This window comes from Anomaloglossus baeobatrachus, chromosome 11 (assembly GCF_048569485.1).
Source record: "Anomaloglossus baeobatrachus isolate aAnoBae1 chromosome 11, aAnoBae1.hap1, whole genome shotgun sequence".
In the NCBI taxonomy this organism is placed as follows: Eukaryota; Metazoa; Chordata; class Amphibia; order Anura; family Aromobatidae; genus Anomaloglossus; species Anomaloglossus baeobatrachus.
Window position 1 is genome coordinate 24,100,952 of NC_134363.1, and position 25,604 is coordinate 24,126,555.

The 25,604-nt window shown below is 40.9% G+C and overlaps 1 protein-coding gene across 1 annotated transcript in view; it reads right to left on the reverse strand.

The window, feature by feature from the left end:
• LOC142256512 (formyl peptide receptor 2-like) overlaps positions 1-25,337 on the reverse strand; it is a 79,523-nt gene extending 54,186 nt beyond the window's left edge. Inside the window, exons 1-2 of the mRNA XM_075328239.1 lie at positions 25,227-25,337; positions 24,725-24,795 (exon numbers count right to left, since the gene is read on the reverse strand). The gene's annotated coding sequence lies outside the window, so the exon portion shown is untranslated. The remainder of the gene's footprint in view (positions 1-24,724; positions 24,796-25,226) is intronic.
• Between the last annotated feature and the right edge of the window lie 267 nt (positions 25,338-25,604).

Sequence of the window (25,604 nt, forward strand, 5' to 3'; positions counted from 1 at the left end):
AATTGTACTGTCGGTTATGGCGTGCACAACTGTTGGAGCAGTTCTTAAGCCCAGGTATCTGTACCTTATGTATGTTTGGTAAACAACAATCATCTGTACAGCAATCACCTATTTATATATTGCAATTATTACACTTTTTATCTCCTTTTTCCTGTTTGCATGTGACTAAAGCCTGCTTTACACGTTGCAATTAGTTGTACAATCGCATTTGCGATGTGACACGCCCAGGTTGCATACGGGATCTTATGAGATTGCACGTAGGTCGTTCATTTGCTGTCACACGTGCGTTAGTAGTCTATGTTAAATTGATCAATTTTGTGTGCGATCCTTTAGATCATGTGTTCTGTGACGTATGCATTGGGCACCCTTTTTTTTTTTATTTATTGACTTGCCAAGCGTGTGTAATGTGTAGGGATGCGTTTTTACTATGTCATCTGCCATTCAGCTCTGCTACATGGCCGCTGACAGCAGACACAGACAGCCATGTAGCAGAGCTGAATGGCAGATGACAGCAGACACAGACAGAGCCGCACTGTCAGAATGAACTCGGGTGAACCTCACCCAACTTCATGGTCATGCTGCGGCTCTGTCTGTTGCGCCCTGATTAGCGGTCACCCGTGAAGGACTCACCGGTGACCGCTAAACTCCTGAGTAACTGAATTGAGCAGCCCTCTCTCATATACTCACCGATCCCCGATCCACGGCGCAGCGCTGCACGGCATTCACACTGCTCCGGCGGCTTTTACTATTTTGAAAAAGCCGGCCGCCCATTAAACAATCTCATATTCCTTGCTTTCCCCGCCCACCGGCGCCTATGATTGGTTACAGTGAGACACGCCCCCATGCTAAGTGACAGGTGTCACACTGCACCCAATCACAGCAGCCAGTGGGCCTGTCTATACTGTGCAGTGAAATAAATAATTAAATCATTAAAAAAAACGGCGTGCTGTCCCCCCCAATTTTAAAACCAGCCAGATAAAGCCATACGGCTGAAGGCTGGTATTCTCAGGATGGGGAGCCCCACGTTATGGGGAGCCCCCCAGCCTAACAATATCAGCCAACAGCTGAGCTGTCACTGAGGTTACCCGCGGCCACCGCTGTATCCAGTGACAGCGGGTAACCACAGTGACAGCTCAGCTGATTGCGCGGCTGTCTTCAGTTGCTGTGTGGAGGTGACAGGAGCGGCTGTGTCTGCTGCAGCTCCGGTCACCTCCATGCAGCAGCGCTGGAAGCGACGCTGGACCATCCTGGATTACGCAGGACATGGAGGGCTTTTTTGGCCTGATTAAAGTGGTTAACCAGGGTATATGTTTGTGTTTTTTATTTCTAATAAAGGATTTTTTCGGGTGTGTGTGTTTATTTACTGTAATTTACAGATTAATCATGGAAGGTATCTCATAGACGCCTGACATGATTAATCTAGGACTTATTGGCAGCTATGGGCTGCCAATAACTCCTTATTACCCCGATTTGCCAACGCACCAGGGCAAATCGGGAAGAGCCGGGTACAGTCCCAGAACTGTCGCATCTAATGTATGCAGCAATTCTGGGTGGCTGTTTGCTGATATTGTTAGGCTGGGGGGCTCCCCATAACGTGGAGCTCCCCATCCTGAGAATACCAGCCTTCAGCCGTATGGCTTTATCTGGCTGGTTTTAAAATTGGGGGCGACCGCACGCCGTTTTTTTTAATTATTTAGTTATTTATTTCACTGCACAGTATAGACACGCCCACCGGCTGCTGTGATTGGGTGCAGTGTGACACCTGTCACTCAGCGTGGGGGCGTGTCTCACTGTAACCAATCATAGGCGCCGGTGGGCGGGGAAAGCAGGGAATACGAGATTGTTTAATGGGCGGCCGGCTTTTTCAAAATAGTAAAAACTGCCGGAGCAGTGTGAATGCTGTGCAGCGCCGCGCCGGGGATCGGGGATCAGTGAATATGAGAGAGGGGGGAGAGGGATAGACTGACATGGACAGAGAGTGAGGGACAGCGATAGTGACCGACTGACAGAGATTATTGAATGACAGACATTGTGAGGCGCTTCAGAACGCAGCTTTTCAGCTGCGCTCTGAAGCGGACCTTTTTTAAGCTGCGGTGCAGAGCGCACACCTGCGCACATAGCATCAGACACCAAAATCGTATGAGAGATGTCACACGTTACAATTGACTAGGTTCATGCAACAAAACACTCAATTCTAGACAAAGATACGATGTGTTTGCGATCAACGGTTTTGCGTTCAATGCTGATCGCACGTAGATGTCACACGCAGATACCTCACAAACGATGCCGGATGTGCGTCACTTACAACTTGACCCTAACAACGGATTGTGAGATATATTGAAGCGAGTGTAGCGGGCTTAAGGAGAGATCCCTTGTGACTCTGCCACTTTAACCCCTATCACTTTCAGAGCCACTTCTTTGCATTTTCTCATCATCAGTTCTCAGACGGGTGATGCCGGGGATCCCAATTCCCACGACCGTTGAGTTCATGTCTCTGATTCGCTCAGTATCTGCTGTTATTCAAACCTGTTTCTCAACAAATTTTCCACCGATATCTTAGATTTTCTTAATCTCACCTGTAAATAAGACCGTATTTATGTATTGAATTCATTATTACAGCCAGCATTATTATTATTATTATTATTATTATTTTTATTAATTGCCATGTAATCATTCTCATTGATAGGCAATTTTTATGTATTTTTGGTCTATTTATTGTTTCTTCATATACATACCCTATGGTTATTTGAATAATTTTTCCTGGATGCTTTGTTTGAATGAATTCTTCTCTTTTTTATTGCTCGAATTTTGTTTTTGTTTTTCTTGTTTTTACCCGATTTTAAACTTTCAAACTTTATTGACATTTATGTGTCTAGTCACAGGGATCCTTCAGGGGCATTTGTCATTTCCTTTTGAAATTGAAAACTATTTAAGTCATTTTTGGGTTTATGTTTTATCTAATATTGTGAGACTCCTGATGAAAAAGCTGGTTAAGCTTCGAAACATGTAGAGAATAAACCAGGTTTCTCATTCTGCCAACTACAATGGATTTTTTGGATCACCAGCAATGTAGGCTAATATCCCTGTTCTTCTCTATGGGTTCTCCTGTCCTGAGAGTTCTGCAGCAGCCGTCCAACCATACATCCTCAGTTGTGGGTTTAACAACCAAAAAAAATGAGCAATTCCTATTCTTATCCAACTGATATCCTCCAGATAAGACCCTATTTACACTGTGTATCCCCTGTTTTATTAATAAAAAATAATTAAGTAATTTCCTTCAATGACATATTGTCTACAGAATATATCATGTTTTTGGATCTAGATACTTTTCATGACGATGACCTGATCACTACCGGAACACATTTTAAAGCTGTAGATCAAAAAAGATAATTAGATTATCATAGTGCAGATGAAAATAAACATCCCTCCAAATCAATTCTGGTGTATCAGGAGGAATTGTAGTAAAAAACAACACTATATCGATGAATCTAGGATACTTAAAAATATGTTTAGTGAAAAAAAATATCCAAAACACCTAATGGAGACCGGTGATCCCAAAAAATGTACAAATCACTCAAAATAATTGTATTTACAGTGGCAGTGTTTTTTAATTTGAAGCAAACTAAAAACAAAAAAAATGAAATAAATCAAACAAATATCCATTGGAGACACAATTTTCTTACAACACAAAATTAGTGGAATTAAAATATTAAAATTATGTTTTAAAAATATTGCACTTTTTTTTTTTTTTTAAAGTTCCAATACTTGAAATTATAATTTTGGCAGAACCAAATGTTACCAATAAAAACATCATTGCACCAAGTAAAATAAAAAAGAATATTAAAAAATATTTAACTACAGTGCCACAAAAAAAGATATGAAAGACAGTACCAAAAATATGTAAGTTTTTAAATGTGGCATAAAAAATGTAGTTACAAAATGGTAAATCATCCTATTAAATGAATAAATCTATGAGTGCTGGTGAGACATTTCATATCAAAGACTGTCTTCTATTTCGGACTGTCACTTTTGCAGTATATTGCATATGCGATCTTCAATATGTTGGTCACACTACACACACATTATGGATCAAGCATTTAAAATGGTCTCCCTTAGTTTGATTCAATAGGCTACACAATCTTGGGGAAGAATGCTGACTTGATAAATGTCCACAAAGCAGTCATTGACACACTCCAAAAAGAGGGTAAGTCATAAAAGGTCATTGCTAAAGAAGCTGGCTGTTCACAGAGTGCTGTATCCAAGCATATTAATGGAAAGTTGAGTGGGAGGAAAAAGTGTGGTAGAATATGGTGCACAAGCAACCGGGATAAGCGCAGCCTTAAAAGGATTGTTATGAAAAGGCCATTCAAAAATTTGAGGGAGAGTTACTAGGAGTGGACTACTGCGGGAGTCAGTGCTTCAAGAGCCATCACCTTTTTAGGAGAGCCATACCCCTTTTCAGAAAAGGCCTAAAACTAGTAAAAACACATGTAAAGACAGCTGTCAAAACATTGGTAAAGATGTGGTCACATCCCCCTCATCAGCTGTAATAGATCGGATAAATACGACCCCTCAAGAGGGCTCCGACATAGTTTGTGTTGCTAAAAAACAGCAAAAAAGAAAAAGACGTAATCACTATTCAGAGCCACATATGCTTATGAATAAAAATACTACAAAGAGACAAACCCGTCATAAAAGAGTTAGACGCTCAGTGAACAACATCTTCTAATCAGTTATCATGGCTTTCATACACGATGCTTCTGTAGAGTTTGCAAAATCTGAACTGGATATTTTTGACCTCCCTCCAACAGAAACAAATATAGAGAAATTGCATTTGTAGAAGTTCAACCTATTGCAGCTCTGTCACACAATGCACCACTGGAATTTTTCATATCGAGAAGTGTTGAATATTATTATTCACACTGTGTACATCAGACTTTCGGTATAAATCTGATTTTTTCCACCATCAAAAATTCTCGGATGACTCCGTGGTAGTTGGATGTATTAGGGGGGACCAGGGTGATGAGGAATATAGAAGGGTGGTGTCTAATTTTGTGTATTGGTGCCATGGTAACTATCTACAACTAAATGTTAAGAAAACTAATATAGGAAATCATTTGTGCCAACTGCTATGGGAATGTACAACAATAACATTAGCGTAAAATCATCAAGGTGAATGTTTCCTTCTTTATTTCTTCTACTTTTCAGTTTACCCGCTGTGTATGACCTTATCTAATGTATAATGTTCTTCTGTCAACTCTACTGTCTTGTCAATTAAGTAATTCATGTTATTATTTAAGTTGTGCTGCTGTGATACTATAATTTCCCACGGGATAAATAAAGTGTATCGTATCGTATCCTATCGTATGATCTGAACAACACGCTACTGTACATAAATTGCATCGTATTGTATCGTGAAACAGGATAATGCAGCTATCGCTGATGGGGCGCGTGTGGCCTTTATAAACCATCCTCTAGCAACTCTTTTTAATCAGGTCAATATCACTCTGGGAGGTCGCCTTAACTCACAATCGGATAACCTCTACAGCCATACTGCAAGCATTGAAACTCTTTTAAATCACAGCTCGAAAACACTATAAAAACAATTTACCACTGAATTTTTCTATAAAGACAGTGCGAGTCATCATAATGAAAATATCTTGGATGGAGAATATGTTGGGTTTGTCAAAAGAGCCCATATAACTGCCCACTCAAAGCATGTAGATCTCCTGGGCCCAATGTGTGGAGATATATTTATTCAGCTGAAGCTCATACCGAATGGACTTCTCCTAAAGATCAAGTTGTCAAGAAATAAGGATACTTTTTGTTTGATGTCAGGTGATGCAAAACTGTATAAAGTACAGATCTTAAAAGCATCTCTCTACAGTGCTGGACAAAAGTATTGGCACCCCTGCAATTACGACAGAGAATGCTCAGTTTCTTTCTGAAAATGATTGCAATCACAAATTCTTTGGTATTATTATCTTTATTTAATTTGTCTTCAATGAAAATAAAAAATTGTCATAAAGCCAAATTGGATATAATTCCACACCAAACATAAAAAGAGGGTGGACAAAAGTATTGGCACTGTTTGAAAAATCATGTGATGCTTCTCTAATTTGTGTAATTAACAGCACCTGTAACTTACCTGTGGCACCTAACAGGTGTTGGCAATAACTAAATCACACTTGCAGCCAGTTGACATGGATTAAAGTTGATTCAACCTCTGTCCTGTGTCCTTGTGTGCACCACATTGAGCATGGAGAAAAGAAAGAAGACCAAAGAACTGTCTGAGGACTTGAGAATCCAAATTGTGAGGAAGCATGAGCAATCTCAAGGCTACAAGTTCATCTCCAAAGACCTGAAAATTTCTGTGTCTACGGTGCGCAGTGTAATCAATAAGTTTAAAGCCCATGGCACTGTGGCTAACCTCCCTAGATGTGGAACGAAAAGAAAATTTGATGAGAGATTTCAATGCAAGATTGTGAAGATGGTGGATAAAGAACCTCAACTAACATCCAAACAAGTTCAAGCTGCCCTGCAGTCCGAGGGTACAACAGTTTCAACCTGTACTATCCGTCGCCGTCTAAATGAAAAGGGACTGTATGGTAGGATACCCAGGAAGACTCCACTTCTTACCCCGAGACATAAAATAGCCAGGCTGGAGATTGCCAACACTTACCTGAGAAAGCCTAAAATGTTTTGGAAGAATGTTCTCTGGTCAGATGAGACAAAAGTAGAGCTTTTTGGGAAAAGCCATCCACATAGAGTTTACAGGAAAAAAAAAAGAGGCATTCAAAGAAAAGAACACAGTCCCTACAGGCAAACATGGTGGAGGTTCCCTGATGTTTTGGGGTTGCTTTGCTGCCTCTGGCACTGGACTGCTTCACTCTGTGCATGACATTATAAAGTTTGAAGACTACCAACAAATTTTGCAGCATAATGTAGGGCCCAGTGTGAGAAAGCTGGGTCTCCCTCAGAGGTCATGGGTCTTCCAGCAGGACAATGACCAAAACACACTTCAAAAACACTAGAAAATGGTTTGAAAGGAAGCACTAGAGACTACTAAAGTGGCCAGCAATGAGTCCAGACCTGAACCCCATAGAACACCTGTGGAGAGATCTCACAATGGCAGTTTGGAGAAGGCACCCTTCAAATCTCAGGGACCTGGAGCAGTTTGCCAAAAAAGAATGGTCTAAAATTCCAGCAGAGCATTGTAAGAAACTCATTGATGGTTACCGTAAGCGGTTGTTCGCAGTTATTTTGGCTAAAGGTTGTGCAACCAAGTAGTAGGCTAAGGGTGCCAATACTTTTGTCTGGCCCATTTTTGGAGTTTTGTGTAAAATGATCAATGATTTGATTTTTGTTTCATTCTCTTTTGTGTTTTTTCATTGCAAGCAAAATAAACGAAGATATTAATACCAAAGAATTTGTGATTGCAATCATTTTCAGGAAGAAACTGAGTATTCTCTGACAGAATTGCAGGGGTGCCAATACTTTTGTCCAGCACTGCATGTAAACATTGCAAGTTTCTCCAGCTGTCCAAATAGGTCACAGTTAGGCCCTACTATCCACAACAGCCAAATGAGCTATTGATAGGGCATACATGAAAGTATACAGCATACCGGCTGGTATGCAAATTCCAAACCAGGAGAACCTCTTCTTAGGCCAAAGTCCAACAACAATTATATTAGGCTTTGTAAATGATGAAGCATTTAGTGGTTTATATATAAAAATCTTTTGTGCTTTAATCATTATAATGTAAACCACCCGATTCTTTACCTGGATGGTCAGCAGTAGAGATGAGTGAACCTGAGGTCTATACTTTGAGGTCCGGTTCGAAAACCGACTTCCAAAGAATGAAGGTTCGGGTACAAAGTTCGTGTGAGTTATGAGGCAAACCACTGAAGTGAGCAGTGCTGTGCTTGGGTAAGAGTGATGCTCAGCAAAGCTGCGTTCAGTGTCTTAATGGCTCACATTTGGGGTAAAATCAGCGTGATTAGATGCATTGTTCACACACAAACAAAATAAATTGAATAAACTCACCCAGCCGCCCCTGGACGTGTTTACTTATGGCTGGCTGTATGTGGGCGGAAAGACAAACTGCCTAATTACTGACTTCCATTGAGGTTCTGTTCAAGTCAGGGTCACAAACCAAACCCTATCTAAAGTTTGAAGGTTACTGGCAAACGAACCTCCAAAGGTTCACTCATCTCTAGTTAGCAGATACCAGTTCAGCCAATGTTTATTTAGATGTCAGAGAGTATATGGTTCGTGCCCACTTATCTTGGAAGCAAAAGTTTGATGATTTATGGGTGGAGTCACATTATTAGCATTTGATTTATCCCCCGATCAAGATCCAGGAGGCCATTTTTCACTCGTTAAAATAGGTAGCCTGCATGTTAACGTGTGGTTTGCGCTACCTATGCCACACATTGGAATTATGATCGTATATGCCCTCAAGTCAACTATACTTGAAATCAATCACAGAAGAGAAGTATTATTTGATTAAATCTAATTATGGATACCCTGTAAATCACAAACCTGTTATAGTCCAATCACTATACACAACCTATATTTGCTGGTGTATATCCTTGTGATTTGTTATCATCATATAAAATGGCTCAGAGACCTGCTGTATACATCGTGAATATAGATGCCGCGAGTCAAACCGGTTGCCATTGGATGTCAGTGATACTCTGCGATGATAAGAAGGTAGTATTGTTTGATAGTTATGGGTCCTGTGTAGAGTTGAGCACGGTTCGTGGTTCGAGGTTCTCCAGTTCTAGGCTCGAGTGATTTTGGGGCCTGTTCTAGATCGAACTAGAACTCGAGCTTTTTGCAAAAGCTCGATAGTTCTAGAAATGTTCGAGAACGGTTCTAGCAGCAAAAAAACAGCTAAATCCTAGCTTGGTTTCTGCTGTAATAGTGTAAGTCACTCTGTGAATCACACTATTATGACATTTCAGTGTATAGTGTGCGTTAACAGCGCCTTCAGATCACTGCTGTTTCTATAATGGCGATCGCCATTTTTTTTTTTTTTCCTTGTCTTCCTTCCCTAAGCGCGCGTGTAGTGGGGCGGGCCAGCATGTCAGCCAATCCCAGACACACACACAGCTAAGTGGACTTTTAGCCAGAGAAGCAACGGCATGTGTGATAGGATGTCCATGTCACATGTCCCTGCATTATAAAACCGGACATTTTCCTCCAGGACGCCATTATCTCTTCTGCGTCTTTGGTGTCAGACATCACTGTCGCAGCTCCGTCCTCCTGAGTCCTATAGCCGATACAGCTGTATGCGCTCCATACACAGCGTTAGACAGCATAGGGAGAGCACTTTCTAGCAGTCCTTTTAAGGGCTCAAACCGGCAGGGTCAGAGTTAAGGTGACAGGTCCTGAAAACAGCGACAGCGTCTGTGTAGCCAAGGTCAGGGATTTCCTCCCTGCATTTCCCTATTAGGAGGGAATTGAAAGGCAGGCTTCCATTCCTCTACCCAGAGCCCCACAATCCTGGCACTGTACCCTCCTGTCCTCTGCACACTCCAACTCATTATAACTAAGCCATTATACTAGCAAACACTCAGTGTACCTAGTGGCATCCTATACGTGGCTATTGGACTTTGCTATAGTCCCACTAGTGCAAAGACATTTGCAGAGCGCGTCTGCCTGCATTGCACACTCCAACTCATTATAACTAAGCCATTATACTAGCAAACACTCAGTGTACCTAGTGGCATCCTATACGTGGCTATTGGACTTTGCTATAGTCCCACTAGTGCAAAGACATTTGCAGAGCGCGTCTGCCTGCATTGCACACTCCAACTCATTATAACTAAGCCATTATACTAGCAAACACTCAGTGTACCTAGTGGCATCCTATACGTGGCTATTGGACTTTGCTATAGTCCCACTAGTGCAAAGACATTTGCAGAGCGCCTCTGCCTGCATTGCACACTCCAACTCATTATAACTAAGCCATTATACTAGCAAACACTCAGTGTACCTAGTGGCATCCTAAACGTGGCTATTGGACTTCTGTATAGTCCCAGTAGTGCAAAGACATTTGCAGCACCTCTGCCTGCATTGCACACTCCAACTCATTATAACTAAGTCATTATACTAGCAATTTTTGCTGCCAGTTTAAGGGCCGTAGTTGCATTGTCAGGGATATTTATTCTTTATTATTCTGCTGTTAATAAAGCTAGACCACCACTGCAATCTACACCACCTCTCAATTTTTACTACCACATTTTCAGTCCACAATCTTGTCGCAATCAACATGAGTGGCAAAATGACATATGCTGGTGGAAAGGGGAAGAGGCGTGGTGGAAAAGGAAAAAAAGGTTTTGTCCGTGGGGAAGGTGGCAAAGCTCCATTTTCATCTGCTGAAGATAGACCATCTACCAGCAAAAGTAAGATGTCTACTACTTACCGTGGACAATCCGATGTGCTCCCTTTTTTACGGACACGAACAACAGGAACAAAGGTAGATGATGGGCAAAAAAGGAAAATGCTTGAATGGATCTCAAGTGGTCCAACAAGTGCCCTCTCAGCCACTTCAAGTACCGCATCCAAAAAACACCAGTCCTCTGAGTTGTCATCCCAATCAAACTTGATTTCTCCCAGCTCTGAAGTCTCCATCAGCCCTGCACAGTATGGTGGAACTGAGATGGCTGAGTCTGCAGAGCTGTTCAGTCACACTATAGCCTGGGAATCAGAGGTCTGCTCCCAAGCTACAGTGAGTACAGAACAGGAAATGGTCTGCAGTGATGCCCAGAACCTTTGTGACTCTGATTCAGGCCGTGAGGACCAAGTTTCGGAGCATAATGTTGACCCTTTGTCACAAACTGTAACACCTGTGGTTATAGACAATGAGGAACATACTGATGAAGATGAGACTCAGATACCCGATTAGGATGACAACTTAAATATTCGGTCAGGGCAAGAAGAGGCTCGGTCAGAGGGGGAGGGGAGTGCAAACACAACAATTGATGATGAAGTTCTAGATCCCACCTACTGTCAACCCACAGTCAGGCACTCGAGGAGGTCAACAGAGGTGGTGGAGGAGGATGCAACTGATGACGAAGTTACCTTGCGCCTTCCTGGACAGAGTCGGAGTACTGGTAGCACGTCTACAACTGCATCCTCAGCCACCACTCTGCCTCTGAGCATTATTCGGGGTGGATCATCAGGTTGCATGGCCTCTAAGCCTTGCCTAGCCTGGTCCTTTTTTGACATAGCAAAAGATCGCCCAAATTATGTGATCTGTAAAATTTGTCATGGTTCTCTTAGTAGAGGTCACAACCTCAGCAGTTTGACAACTTCTTCCATGAATCGTCACATGAATAAATATCATATGGCCCGGTGGGAAGCTCACCGTGCTCCAATGCGGCCTAGCGGAGCGAACCATCCACCGCCTGCCCCTTCCAGTGCATCCGCGCGCTCGTCGTCTTCTAGGACTGTGGGGACAGCTGTCACACCTGTTTTTCCACCCACAACTTCCACCACTGTAACCGCAAAAGGCAGTTTGCTTGGTAGGTCGTCAGTTGTTTTGGAAGGGGAAACAAGTGAGTGTGTACAGCTGTCTCAGACATCGATAGCACCAACTTTGGATGAAGGCAACATCATGTCTCCGCCTGCACTTTCCTCACAAACCTGCATTTTTCCAGGGACACCCTACTCAACACCGTCTACACACAGCAGCCAGATCTCTGTCCCTCAGATGTGGACAAATAAAAGGCCATTTCCTGCGACCCATGACAAAGCTAAAAGGTTGACTCTATCCCTCTGTAAGCTGTTGGCTACAGAAATGCTGCCTTTCCGCCTAGTGGACACACAGGATTTTAGAGACCTTATGTCTGTCGCTGTGCCCCAGTACCAGATGCCTAGTCGCCACTACTTCTCTAAGAAAGGTGTGCCCGTGCTACACCAGCATGTCGCACACAACATCACCGCTTCCTTGAGAAACTCTGTGTGTGAACGGGTGCATTTCACCACCGATACTTGGACCAGTAAGCATGGACAGGGGCGTTACATGTCGCTGACTGGGCACTGGGTAACTATGGTGATAGATGGTGAAGGGTCTGCTGCACAAGTCTTGCCGTCCCCACGACTTGTGTGTCAATCCTCTGTCTGTCCAAGTTCCGCCACTGCTTCTGCCTCCTCCACCTCATCTGGGTCCTCCACCTGCGCCCCAAGCCTGCCTGGTCAGGCCACCAGCGTTCTCACTGCGCAGAAGGAATCACGCACCCCTCATTACTATGCTGGCAGCAGAGCGCAACGGCATCAGGCGGTCTTTAGCTTGACATGTCTTGGGAATAAGAGTCACATAGCTGAGGACTTGTGGTCAGCTCTGCGGTCCGAGTTTAATAAATGGTTGTCTCCACTCAACCTGCAGCCTGGTAAGGCCGTGTGCGACAATGCTGCAAACCTGGGTGCGGCCCTTCGCCTGGGCAAGGTGACACACGTACCTTGTATGGCTCACGTGTTGAACCTTGTCGTCCAGCAATTGTTAACACACTATCCCGGCCTAGATGGCCTTCTGAACAGGGCACGAAAACTGTCTGCTCACTTCCGCCGTTCAAGCGCCGCAGCTGAGCGACTTGCATCGCTCCAGAAGTCTTTCGGCCTGCCGGTTCATCGCCTGAAATGCGATGTGGCGACACGCTGGAATTCGACTCTCCACATGTTACAGCGACTGTGGCAGCACCGCCGAGCCCTGGTGCAATACGTCATGACGTATAGCCTGGGCCAACGAGATGCAGAGGTGGGGCAGATCACCCTGATGGAGTGGTCTCAGATCAAGGACCTATGCACCCTTCTGCACAGTTTCGACATGGCGACGAATATGTTTAGCGCTGACAATGCCATTATCAGCATGACGATTCCAGTCATTTACATGCTGGAACACACGCTAAACACTATTCGGAGTCAGGGGGTGGGACAACAGGAAGGGGATGAACTACAGGAGGATTCATATGCGCAAGACACAACAACATCACCAAGGTCCAGACGTTCATCATCACCAAGGCGCCAGGCATGGGAGCATGGGGTACAGGGATCAACAAGGGCGCATGGTAGCAGGCGAGATGTTGAGGAAGGTGCAGGAGGACATGAAGAAATGGAGGACGAACTGTCCATGGACATGGAAGACTCAGCAAATGAGGGAGACCTTGGTCAAATTTCAGTTGAAAGAGGTTGGGGGGAGATGTCAGAGGAAGAAAGAACGGTTAGCACCTCTATGCCACAAACACAGCGTGGACTTGGTCCGCATGGCTGCGCAAGACACATGAGTGCCTTCTTGTTGCACTACCTCCAACATGACCCTCGTATTGTCAAAATTAGAAGTGATGATGACTACTGGCTTGCCACACTATTAGATCCCCGGTACAAGTCCAAATTTTGTGACATAATTCCAGCCATAGAAAGGGACGCACGTATGCAGGAGTATCAGCAGAAGCTGTTACTCGATCTTAGATCCGCTTTTCCACCAAACAACCGTGCAGGTGCAGGGAGTGAATCTCCCAGTTGTAACTTGACAAACATGGGACGGTCTCGTCATCTTCAACAGTCTACACGTACCAGTAGGACCGTATCTGGTGCTGGTAACAGCAATTTTATGGAATGTTTTCATAATTTTTTTAGACCCTCCTTTGCAAGGCCACCAGAGACAACAAGTCTGACACATAGTCAAAGGCTGGAGAGGATGATACAGGAGTATCTCCAAATGAACATCGATGCCATGACTGTGCAACTGGAGCCTTGCTCCTTTTGGGCTTCAAACCTAGAAAAATGGCCAGAGCTCGCAACTTACGCCTTAGAGATTTTGTCGTGTCCAGCTGCCAGCGTTGTCTCTGAACGTGTCTTCAGTGCTGCTGGGTGTGTGCTGACAGATAAGCGCACGCGTCTGTCCAGTGACAATGTGGACAGACTGACGTTCATCAAAATGAACAAGTCATGGATCCAGAAGGAATTTACAACCCCTGTGTCATCCTGGGGAGAGTAAATGCTTGTGGATTTGGAATGTGCTTGATGCAAATCTAGCTGTGAAGTGTACAACTAGGGCACAAGTGCTGCCACTGAATGGGTGGGTGTGTGTGGGGCACAATTTTTGGAAAAAAGGGAGACTCCGCTTGGAGTAACCCTTGCTTACATTGTTTTTAAAAGAAGCCAAGATGAACAGAGCTGGGATCAGGAAAGACTTTGCTACCTACCCCGGTGTCATCCTGGGGACGGATAAGAATGGCGTATTTTTGAATGTGCTTGATGCAAATCTAGCTGTGAATTGTACAACTGGGGCACAACTGCTGCCACTGAAGGGGTGGGTGTGTGTGGGGCCCAATTTTTGGAAAAAAGGGAGACTCCGCTTGGAGTAACCCTTGCTTGCTGTGTTTTTTAAAAGGAGCCAAGATGAACAGAGCTGGGATCAGGAAAGACTTTGCTACCTACCCCGGTGTCATCCTGGGGACGGTTAATTATGGTGTATTTTTGAATGTGCTTGATGCAAATCTAGCTGTGAAGTGTACAACTAGGGCACAAGTGCTGCCACTGAAGGAGTGGGTGTGTGTGGGGCACAATTTTTGGAAAAAAAGGGAGACTCCGCTTGGAGTAACCCTTGCTTACATTGTTTTTAAAAGAAGCCAAGATGAACAAGTCATGGTTCAGCAAAGACTTTATCTACCTACCCCGGTGTCATGCTGGGGACGGTTAATTATGGCGTATTTTTGAATGTGCTTGATGCAAATCAAAACATCCTGAACATCCTGTTTGCAACTAGGGCCCAAGTGCTGCCACTGATGGGGTGGGTGTCTGTGTGGCCCAATTTTTGGAAAAAAGGGAGACTCCGCTTGGAGTAACCCTTGCTTGCTGTGTTTTTAAAAGAAGCCAAGATGAACAGAGCTGGGATCAGGAAAGACTTTGCTACCTACCCTGGTGTCATCCTGGGGACGGTTAATTATGGCGTATTTTTGAATGTGCTTGATGCAAATCTAGCTGTGAAGTGTACAACTAGGGCACAAGTGCTGCCACTGAATGGGTGGGTGTGTGTGGGGCACAATTTTTGGAAAAAAAGGGAGACTACGCTTGGAGTCACCTTGCGGTGTATTACATGACTTTAGAAGGGCGTGCCATGCCTATATCTGTGTCTCCTCCTCTTTTTCTTTGTCCAGCTCTTTTTTTTTGCATAAGTATATGTCCTTGTCACTTTCCCATGTGTTTGTGTTGTGTTGTGAGTTGTTTGTTACCTTTTGGACACCTTTGAGGGTGTTTTCTAGGTGTTTTTCTGTGTTTGTGATTGCCTGCCATTGTTTCCTATTGGCTCGAGTTCGGTTCGTCGAACGTTCGACGAGCCGAACTCGAACGGGACCTCCGTTCGGCGAACCGACCTCGAGCCGAACCGGGACCGGTTCGCTCATCTCTAGTCCTGTGAGGACTGAGGAAAAAGCTGAAATGGATGGGAAAAGGCTGAAACAGTATGGGCACAGCCTGTAGAAGGTGCCTGACTGCATTTCTGGCGTCTTTGAATAACATGGTCAGAGCATCATGTGGCATTTACGTAATCACCAGAACAGCTCTCAATCCAAAGTAAAAGAGGGGAAACTGCTAAGAAACCGTTTCTAATGCCTAATAAATGTAATAAAACGTCAAATCAAGCCACGACCTCCCAAAAAAAACCAACACTTTAGCATATGTTCACACATTTCTTTTTTACATTTCTCCTTTTTTAATTAGAAAGGGCTGTAACTTATACATTATATTGGTGTCTGTCTCACACCTCCTATTTTGGGACATATTTGACAGCACTTTAAAAGGTCAGCTACAATGTGCCCATTGGGATGTTGACCTTGTCCTCCTCCTCCTCCACCAGCACCTCCGGCTCATGTGGCCGTCTACTCAAATGCAGAAAGGGCCACTGGCTGTCCTAAAATCTCAGACTTCTTAGGGCTCTCAGGTGGGCCCTGTAACATACATTGGGGAGGGACGGCAGTCATTTGCAGTTTTCTGCATCCCCTATATCATTAGTGTGAAAGTTAAAATACATACTCCATAACACTTTACAGTGCTATTGCCAATGTGGCCATTTGGGTGTTGGCCTTGCCCTCCTCCCCCTGCACCAACACCACCGGCTACCACACCACAGGCCCTCTATTCAAATTCTATTCAAATGATTCAAAAATGTATGTTTTATGGACAAAGGAACACCTCGCTGGGACATCGAAGCTGATGTCATTGATGATGATTGTATCTGACCAAAAGCAGGTTGGGGGCAGGAGGCATCATCGCCTGCAGAATAGAACACAGTTTGTGAAGCATGCAGCACCGTGGAAGTGGCAGTTGTTTCACTCAGGAACTCAGGCTTTAGTCCAAGGATTTCAAAAAATTCAGTTTCCCAGGGGGAATGGTTTAAAGACCATGTAGCACTGCATCAGAAGTTATTCCCAACGGCTCCCAACAGTTTATTTTTCAAAAAATTGGTAGGATTTGCAACAGGGCATAACATGCCAAGGAGTTTAACCCCTTCTCGACCTTGGACGGATCTATCCGTCCAGGATCGTGTCCCGTTAAGCCCCGCCCCCTGCCGCGGGCAGGCGGCATGGATCGGCACATATATCAGCTGCTTTCAACAGCTGACATGTGTGCCTGCTAGCCGTGGGTGGAATCGCTTCCACCCGCGGCCATTAACCCCTTAAATCTTGCTGCCAAAGTCTGGCAGCAAGATCTAAATACGCGTGGCCATATTTTTTGCTTACCGCCGCCCCCACCTGAAGTCACGAGTGTTATCACGTGACTATCGGTGGTTGCCATCGTAGCACAGGGTCATGTGATGACGCCTGCAGCTATGATGTTTCACTTTCATTTTCCCTCGGCCGAGAGCAGAGGGAAAATCAAAGTGACTGAATCTGCTGTTTACAGCTGTATTGCTGTGATCAGCAGATAGATAATAGCGATCAGATTGCTGATCGCTATAGCCCTCTAGGGGGACTAGTAAAATAAAAAAAAAGTAAAGAAAAAAGTTAAAAAAAAAAAAACCTAAAAGTTCAAATCACCCCCCTTTAACCCCATTGAAAATTAAAGGGTTAAAAAATAAATAAATATACACATATATGGTATCGCCGCGTTCAGAAATGCCCGATCTATCAAAATATAAAATCAATTAATCTGATTGGTAAACGGCGTAGTGACAAAAAAATTCCAAACGCCAAAATTACGTTTTTTGGTCGCCGCAAGTTTTACGCAAAATGCAATAATAGGCGATAAAAACGTAGCATCTGTGCAAAAATGGTACCATTATAAATGTCAGCTCGAGACACAAAAAATAAACCATCACTGAGCCATAGATCCCAAAAAATAAGAACTATACGTGTTTCGGAAAATGGCGCAAAACATGCGCCACTTTTATTGGACAAACTTGTGATTTTTTTTTAACCCCTTAGATACAAGTAAACCTATACATGTTTGGTGTCTACAAACTCACGCCGACCTGAGGCATCACATATATACATCAGTTTTATCATATAGTGAACATGGTGAATAAAACATCCCAAAAACTATTGTGCGATCACACTTTTTTTGCAGTTTTTCCACACTTGGAATATTTTTGCTGTTTTCCAGTACAATACATGGTAAAACCTATGGTTCCATTTAAGCGTACAACTTGTCCCGCAAGAAACAAGCCCTCATATGGCAAGATTGACGGAATAATAAAAAAGTTACGGCTCTCGGAAGAAAAGGAGCAAAAAACAAAACGCAAAAACGGAAAGTGCCCGGGGGCTGAAGGGGTTAATACAGTCAGTTCCTCCAGGGAATTGTCCATTTTGTGTAACTCTCTAAATTCCCACTAGGCCATGCTTCGATGGGTGATCGAAGAGAGGAATGTAGCTTCTATCAATGTTCCAGATAGTTAAAGATATAATTCAGAAACAAAAGAAAAACAATTATATTTCAATAAAAAGTTGACAGACAGCAAAGGAAAATCATGGAGATCAAATGTATAGTCATTGCATGTGTGCAAAAAAACTATTAAAAGATACTAGAGCCAAATCATGCAGAATAGTATTATTGTATAGAATGAACTAACATCAAATGAATCCATGTGCACTGCCTTGAACAAGTATTTATACCATTAATTTTTCCACATTTTTCATGATACACTCAGAAATTTAAATGTATTTTATTTGGATTTTATGTAATATAATAACACTAAGCAGCAAGTATTTGTGAAGTGTAATTGATACATAGTTTTCACATTACTTACAAATAAAAGAATTGGAAAATTGGGACCTCAAAAAAATGCTGAAATTGTAACCTCATGATTCTCCTGATGATGCCGGATCCTTGATATTCTTAGACAAACCTCAGACTAAATTACACACAGGGGGACTCAATTTACTAATAATGTAAATTCTGGAGGCACCTTGTCAGTCCTGCTTTTATTTAGGGGCATCAAGAGATTTTCAGTCACTTACCTCGTCATTTCTCAGATTATTCCCTTCTGCAGAAGATACAATGTATCATGTTATCCAAAGAAATAACCAAAGAAGAAATAAATAATGTGACTTTATATAGATCGGCTTAATATACAAAATCAAGTGTCCGGATGTTGAGATTGAATCTGATTAGTCAGAGAAATGTTCACAGTTATCTTTCTGTGCAGTCACATACGGACGGGACCAGATATTACAATGAGTGATGTATCTGATGTTACTTGGCATCGAATCATAGTTACATGCCACATTATGACCGGTAAGGCTGGAGGTAAGGTTTCTTCTGTGGTCGGCAGATCTGGCTTGTATCCTGCTCAGCAGATAGATCCTCGGTCTCCATCACCTATATTGTATCATAAGTAAGAATTTGTGTCTGGGGAACAAGGACCATTATCCGCTATAGAAGCCGATAGAGGGGAACAATTTTATTGATTTGATGTAGTAATAAAAATGCACATCGGAAACATCTATTACAGAGAATAATAATAAGTACATTTTTTTACCTTTGCAAAATCCACATAATTATTTGTCCGGAAAGATCCTAATACTACTGGAAACACATGGGAATCTACCAAACAACATCACTTTCTTTGTCCGTGTTTCCGTTTTGGTTTTTTTTTGCTCCCCTTCTTCCCAGAGCCGTAACTGTTTTATTTTTCCATCAGTTTTGCCATATGAGGACTTATTTTTTGTAGGACAAGTTGTACTTTTAAATAAAATAATGAGTTTTACCATATAGTGTACTGGAAAATGGCAACAAATTTCCAAGTGTGGAAAAATTGCAAAAAAAGTGCAATGTTTTTGGGGATATTTTATTCACGGTGTTCACTATATGGTAAAACTGATGTGTCAGTGTGATGTCTGAGGTCGGTATAAGTTCATAGACACTAAACATGTATAGGTTTACTTTTATCTAAAGGGTTAAAAACATTCTTAAGTTTTGTCCAAAAAAAGTGGCGCATTTTTTATGCCATTTTAAAAAAACCCGTAGTGTTCTCATTTTTTTGGGATATGGGACTCAGTGATTTCTTTTTTTTTTGCGTTCCAAGCTGATGTTTTTAATGATACTATTTTTGCGAAGATGTTACATCTTCATCACCTGTTATTGCATTTTGCGCAAAGTTTGAGGCAACCAAAAAATTGTAATTTTGGCACTTGCTATTTTTTTTTCCGCTACGTTTGCCAATCAGATTAAGTGATTTTATATTTTGATAGATCGGGCATTTTTGAACACGGCAATACGAAATATGTGTATAAATATATTTTTTTTAATCCTTTAAATTTCAATGGGACAAATGGGGAAGTGAATTTAACTTTTAGGCTTTCTATATTTTTTTAATTTTTTAAAACTTTTTCTAAAATATATTTTACTTTATTAGTCCTCCTAGGGGGGCTAGAAAGATCATCAGTCTGATCACTTGTTCATATCTCCTGGTCATAGCTGCACAGCTGAGACCAGGAGAAATGCTACTTTTCATTTACAGGCAGCTCTCTGCCGGCTGTAAGAGGAAGTGAGTCATGATAGCGAAAGGAGTCATCACATGACCCTGTGCTACCACGGCAACCATCGGCTACACTAATCACATCACAGGGCCTCCAATGGTGGCAGGTAAAGGCAATTTCCCCATTGTGGCCATATACATGTGACATTTTGATCCAAAGGGTTAACAGGCACAGGTGTATTGAGAATCCACCTGCGCCTGATAGCCGCATGTCAGCTGTTCAAATCAGTTGAGATGTGAGAAAGAAAAGTTGGTGACCGCTGGCGTATGGACTTATCTGAGTGTCCAATGAAATACCTGCTCTTCCAGGAAAGTCATGTGCCACTCCAAAAGCATACCTGGAGTCAGTACAGATATCTGCTGTATGATCTTCCACCATTGTTCAGACAGCAGCGAGTGACTTCTTCTCTGCATACTGTGCTGAACATGAGGACAGGAGAAGTTTCTATCTTCTATGGTACCCACCATATAACTTTATTGTCTCTTTTCTGTAGACATAGTGTAACCCTGTACATGTTGGATGATTTTTCCTTCTAGCTGCCTGTTTTGCCATTTAACTGACTTTATTAATAACAGTTGATAACAATTAACTACTCAGTCACAAATAGAGATGGTTGAGTTCAGTTTGTGTTCGCCAATTTTACCAGTGTTTACTGAACAGTGTGACAAACATATCCAACACCATTGAATTGAATGGGAGGAAAAATGTATGTGTTAGTAAGGTTTAGGGGGGCTGGTTTTAGTAAGAAGTAGGGGGCTGCAAAGAAAGCAAATAAGTCTACTTCTTGGTCTGATCATTAGCTCTCATTCATATTCACTGCTTCACCAATCCACAGTCATTCCCAGCATACATCTTGTGATTGTAGTAAAGTTGCTTCATCAGGGGAAGAGAATTCATCATAATTTGAAATGTCTAATAATGTATTCTGGAAATGGCTTGTTCCACTGATATATTTGTAGGGTAAGGAAGTTGCTCTGGTGGGGACCTGATGAAGCTCATTGTGTAGCGAAACAGCTGTCATCTGATGGATTTTATCATTTAAGAAATAAAGAATATTCTCTTACATTAGTGAGTCCCACTTGAATTTTCTTTGTTTATAGGGTAATAAAAGACATTACTCTCTCGGTGAATAAACTCTCAACTAATTAAATTTCCAGGTATATTCATGTGAACAGAATAATTCAAAGTTAGCTTAACCTATTTATTTTTATTATTTATCACATCCATCAGTACATAATGTAGAATGGAAATCACATAAAAAAATATTAGAATTTTTACATTGTCAGGTTATAAAGTCGACTTTGATATTCATTATGACTTTTTATTGTTGACTTTTCTTTATTATGATATTTTTATACTTGCAACTTATTTATATATTTGATACATTTGCTCATGATATTATTTTTGACTTTCATGAAATACATTTCAGATTACAGGTACATAAGATTATATCTGGTAGAACATTATAACACGAGAGCAGAAAAGCATGTAACATATATAGGTAATGTCATATTCTCATGGTGCAGGACACGTCCAACCTCGGGACCAACATCTGCACTGGAATTTGGGGTCCCCCGTCCTGTGAATAATGTATAAATGTCTGAGATGATATTACCTCTAGAAGAAACACAACTTTATACAGAATGTTATATCCATAATTATATTAGTAATAAATATAAGTTATAAACCAGTATATATATATATATATATATATATATATATATATATATACAAATGTGTGGTCTGTGACTTTGGCATTTAGTGCAGTGAATCTTCCCAGGTGACATGATTATAGGATGTCACTCGCCATCGCGGCCATATTGCTTCTCCTGAGAGGATCAGTCACTGTTTGATCTTCAGAAGAGGCCGGGATTTATCCAATATCCTGTAATACTATGTGATCGCAGTGCAAAGAATAAGTCATCACAGGATCACATTACCTAGCGAAATCTAAACTAAGGGAATAAAATAAACAATTTTAATTTTAAATAAAACATTAAAATTCACCTTTTTCCTTTTTAAAAATTGTGAAATTAAACACTAATCATAATAGACATTGTCACATCTGTTATCTCCATCAAGAACATTGGATTTTGTGCTTTTGAGTTTTTGTTTTTTCCTTTCCTTCTTCAAAAAGCCAGAACTTTTTATTTTTCCATCAATGAAACTTGTTTTTGTGGATCAAGATCTTTCTTATTTTGTTGAACAAGTTTTAGTTTTAGCCGACAACATTAATTGCAGAATTTAATGTAAAGGAAAAACAATATAAGTGGTGTAAATGAAATAATATTCAATATTTATTGGGGTATTTTTTTTTGCGGTGATTGATATATAGCAAAAATGATCCGAAAACAGGATTCTCCAGATCAGAACAATTAGGTCGGTAATAACTTTGATGTGAACCTTTTATTTTGTGCGGTGAGCTGATAATTTTATTGATATCATTTTGGGGTAAATTGATCATTTTCATCACCTATTAAATTTTTGGGGAAATAAGAGGAACAATATCACGAGGATCTATAAAGGGTCAAAGAGGAAACACCGGGCGATGCTGGACTTAAAGCTGAACTGAAGGCAGAGGAAGAATTTATAAAACACATGGATACATGATAAGAAATAATACTGGAGCGACGTCAGAGACCTCCGGCTGCCCACTACTTCTCCAGGACTGAGAAGGACGTTTCTCTGCAATTTTTTTAATACTTTATTCAGAGATCGGATAAAATGTACTTTAAATCGTTTTCATTAAGAGAAGGGAACACCAAGAGCAACAGGGTATTATCCGCCGGAGAATAATCCAGGGGAGGAGTAAGGGAATTGCTCACCTATTGGGGTTGTCTAACCCACAATTGAGAAGGCAAAGTATGACATCTGCTGCAGAACGCTCTGGTAGGGAAATCCCACCATGGAAATTAAATAGTAGACGGATAGGAGTAGTAGTTTCAACTGTTGGTAATAGAATCAAGAAATCCAGAGCTCGTATTCAGGATCATATAAGGAAAACCTGATGAAGAAGCTGTTTAAGCATTGAAACGTGAAGAGAATAAACTGCATTGTCCTATCCTGAATACAGTCTCCAGATTTCCTGATTCCATTACCAGCAGAGCAGACTACTACACTTATCCTCCTCTTATTACTAGTTCTCATTAACCCCTTTATGACTTTGTATGTACTGGTATATCCAAAGTGAATGCTGGCTCAAAAATGAAATTAGTGAAGAAAATCAGATATTCCTCATAAAATAAGTAATCACTGCTCCAGATCCCGAAAACTGAGAACATTACTGTTCTTGGAAAATAACAACAAATGCCGCATTTTTTTTGGGGGGGGGGGGAATTTCTATATTTATATCACCAATTCTATAAAAAAATCCATACATGTTAGATATCTCCGCGCTTGTACTGACTTGGGGAATCATTGCCTGATTAGTTTTACTACATAGTGAACATGGTAAATAATAATAAAAAACAAATGTATAATTGCACTTTTTTTTCAACACAATTTTTTCCCCATTTTCCAGTACACTATATGGTAAAATGAATGGAGATATTCAAAAGTACAGCTCGTCCCATATAAAACAAGCCCTCATATGGCCGTATTGACGCAAAATTAAAAAGTTATGGCTCTTGGAAGAAGAGGAGACAAAAATAAAAGTGAAAAAGAGGAAAAAGGCGAGACCGTGAAGGGGTTAAATTCAAGTGAATTCATGGAAATTTGACACTAATTCCATCCCCCGTAGATCGATCTGCTCATCTGTAATCACCATAGATGTAATGTCCGGGGGAATCGCACTGCCGGGTAACAATACAGTAAAAGCAAAACCCAAAGAAATATGGAGGAATTACAGATTTTTTTAACCATTTCACTTCACTTAAGATTTATTTTCACCTGTTTTTCAGCACATTATATGGTAAAATGAAGGACGATTTTAAAAATTAGAAAGTATCCTGCAAAAAACAGTCCCGCATTAGATTGTGAGGATGAAAAATAAAATGTTCTGGGTCTTCAATGAGAAGATGAAGGAAAGAAAGTGAAAAAATAAAAAATAGCCGAGACTCCAAGGGGTTAATAGGTGTCACATACAGGAGATACCAGGAATATATATTACACATCAGTAGAGCGAGTATTTCCTGCATCTTCTCCTTCTCTGCACAGGTCATTAGGATGTTCACTTAAGGCTCTTTCTACCCTGGCAGGGATGGATCTGAGGAAACCTTGTCAGAAACCCGGTCCCATAAATACATAAATGATTGCAGTGCAAGGAAAATTTGCCACAAATCTACCTATATCATGTGCTGCAAATATGTTTCCAAGGAGAGTTGGATCCACCGCTGATAAAGACGTCATTATCTACTGTGGAAAGACTTACTACACTTATATCATTAGCACTATGAGGGAAAGTATAAAGCCGTCTGGAAGAAGATGAGCGGCACACAGTATAGTACTTTATGACTGACAGCATCCAGAAATATTAGCATTGAGCAAATTAAGAAAATATAGATATTAATTAATTAAGTAATTAATTAATTATTATTAATATTTTATTGTCTTATATGGCAGTGCAGGGACAATTTGCCCCAAATCTTCCTACATCATGTGCCACAAATATGTCTCCAAGGAGAATTGGATCCACCGCTGATAGAGACGTCATGTTCTGCTGTGGAATGACTTACTACAGTTATATCATTATCACTCATCACACGAGACATAACACCCAAACCCATCAGCTCAATATCTACCTGGAGACGCCCGAAAGGGAATCTGTCCGCACAATCCTCTCCACACACTGATTAGAGGGTCGTGTTCCTCTCTGAAAACAATCAAAAGACTCAACATGACCAAATACACTGTAAGAAAAGGAATGCAATAAGGAGCACAGTACTGGAATAATATTATAATATAATATCTATAATAATATAAATAATATATATATATATATATGTATATATATATATATATATATATATATATATACATATATATACATATATATACATATATATATATATATATATATATATATATATATATATATATATATATATATATATATATATGCATATATATATATATATATATATATATATATTATTTATATTATTATAGATATTATATTATAATATTATTCCAGTACTGTGCTCCTTATTGCATTTGTATATCTATAATAAAATGAGAAATCTAAAAGTAAATTATAAATAGATAAATAAATAGATAGATAATTAGATAGATAGATTTCATTACCTTCCTTCTCCTCCAGGATCTCTTCTCTTTGGTCAGAGAGTGCAGCGGATCCTTTATCTATAACCAGCATTGCTGCTGTATAAAAATATATATTAACTTCTCTGCCCAAATCTATCAGACACTTCTACTAAGTGCAAATAATTATCAAAGTAGAAAATAATTGTTTGTTATATTATTTATTTAGTTGTTATTGAAATATCTGGATGATTTGGTTTATACATATTTTATACATAATATTTTTAATGCTTTTTCTTGAATCTTATATAATTATCTGAGATTTGAGTCCATTATGAGAAAAGTTCAATACAAAAGTTTTTGTTTCTGTTGAATTTAGTGATAAAATCCTGTAAGTATTATTTTATTTAGTTCGGTATTAGA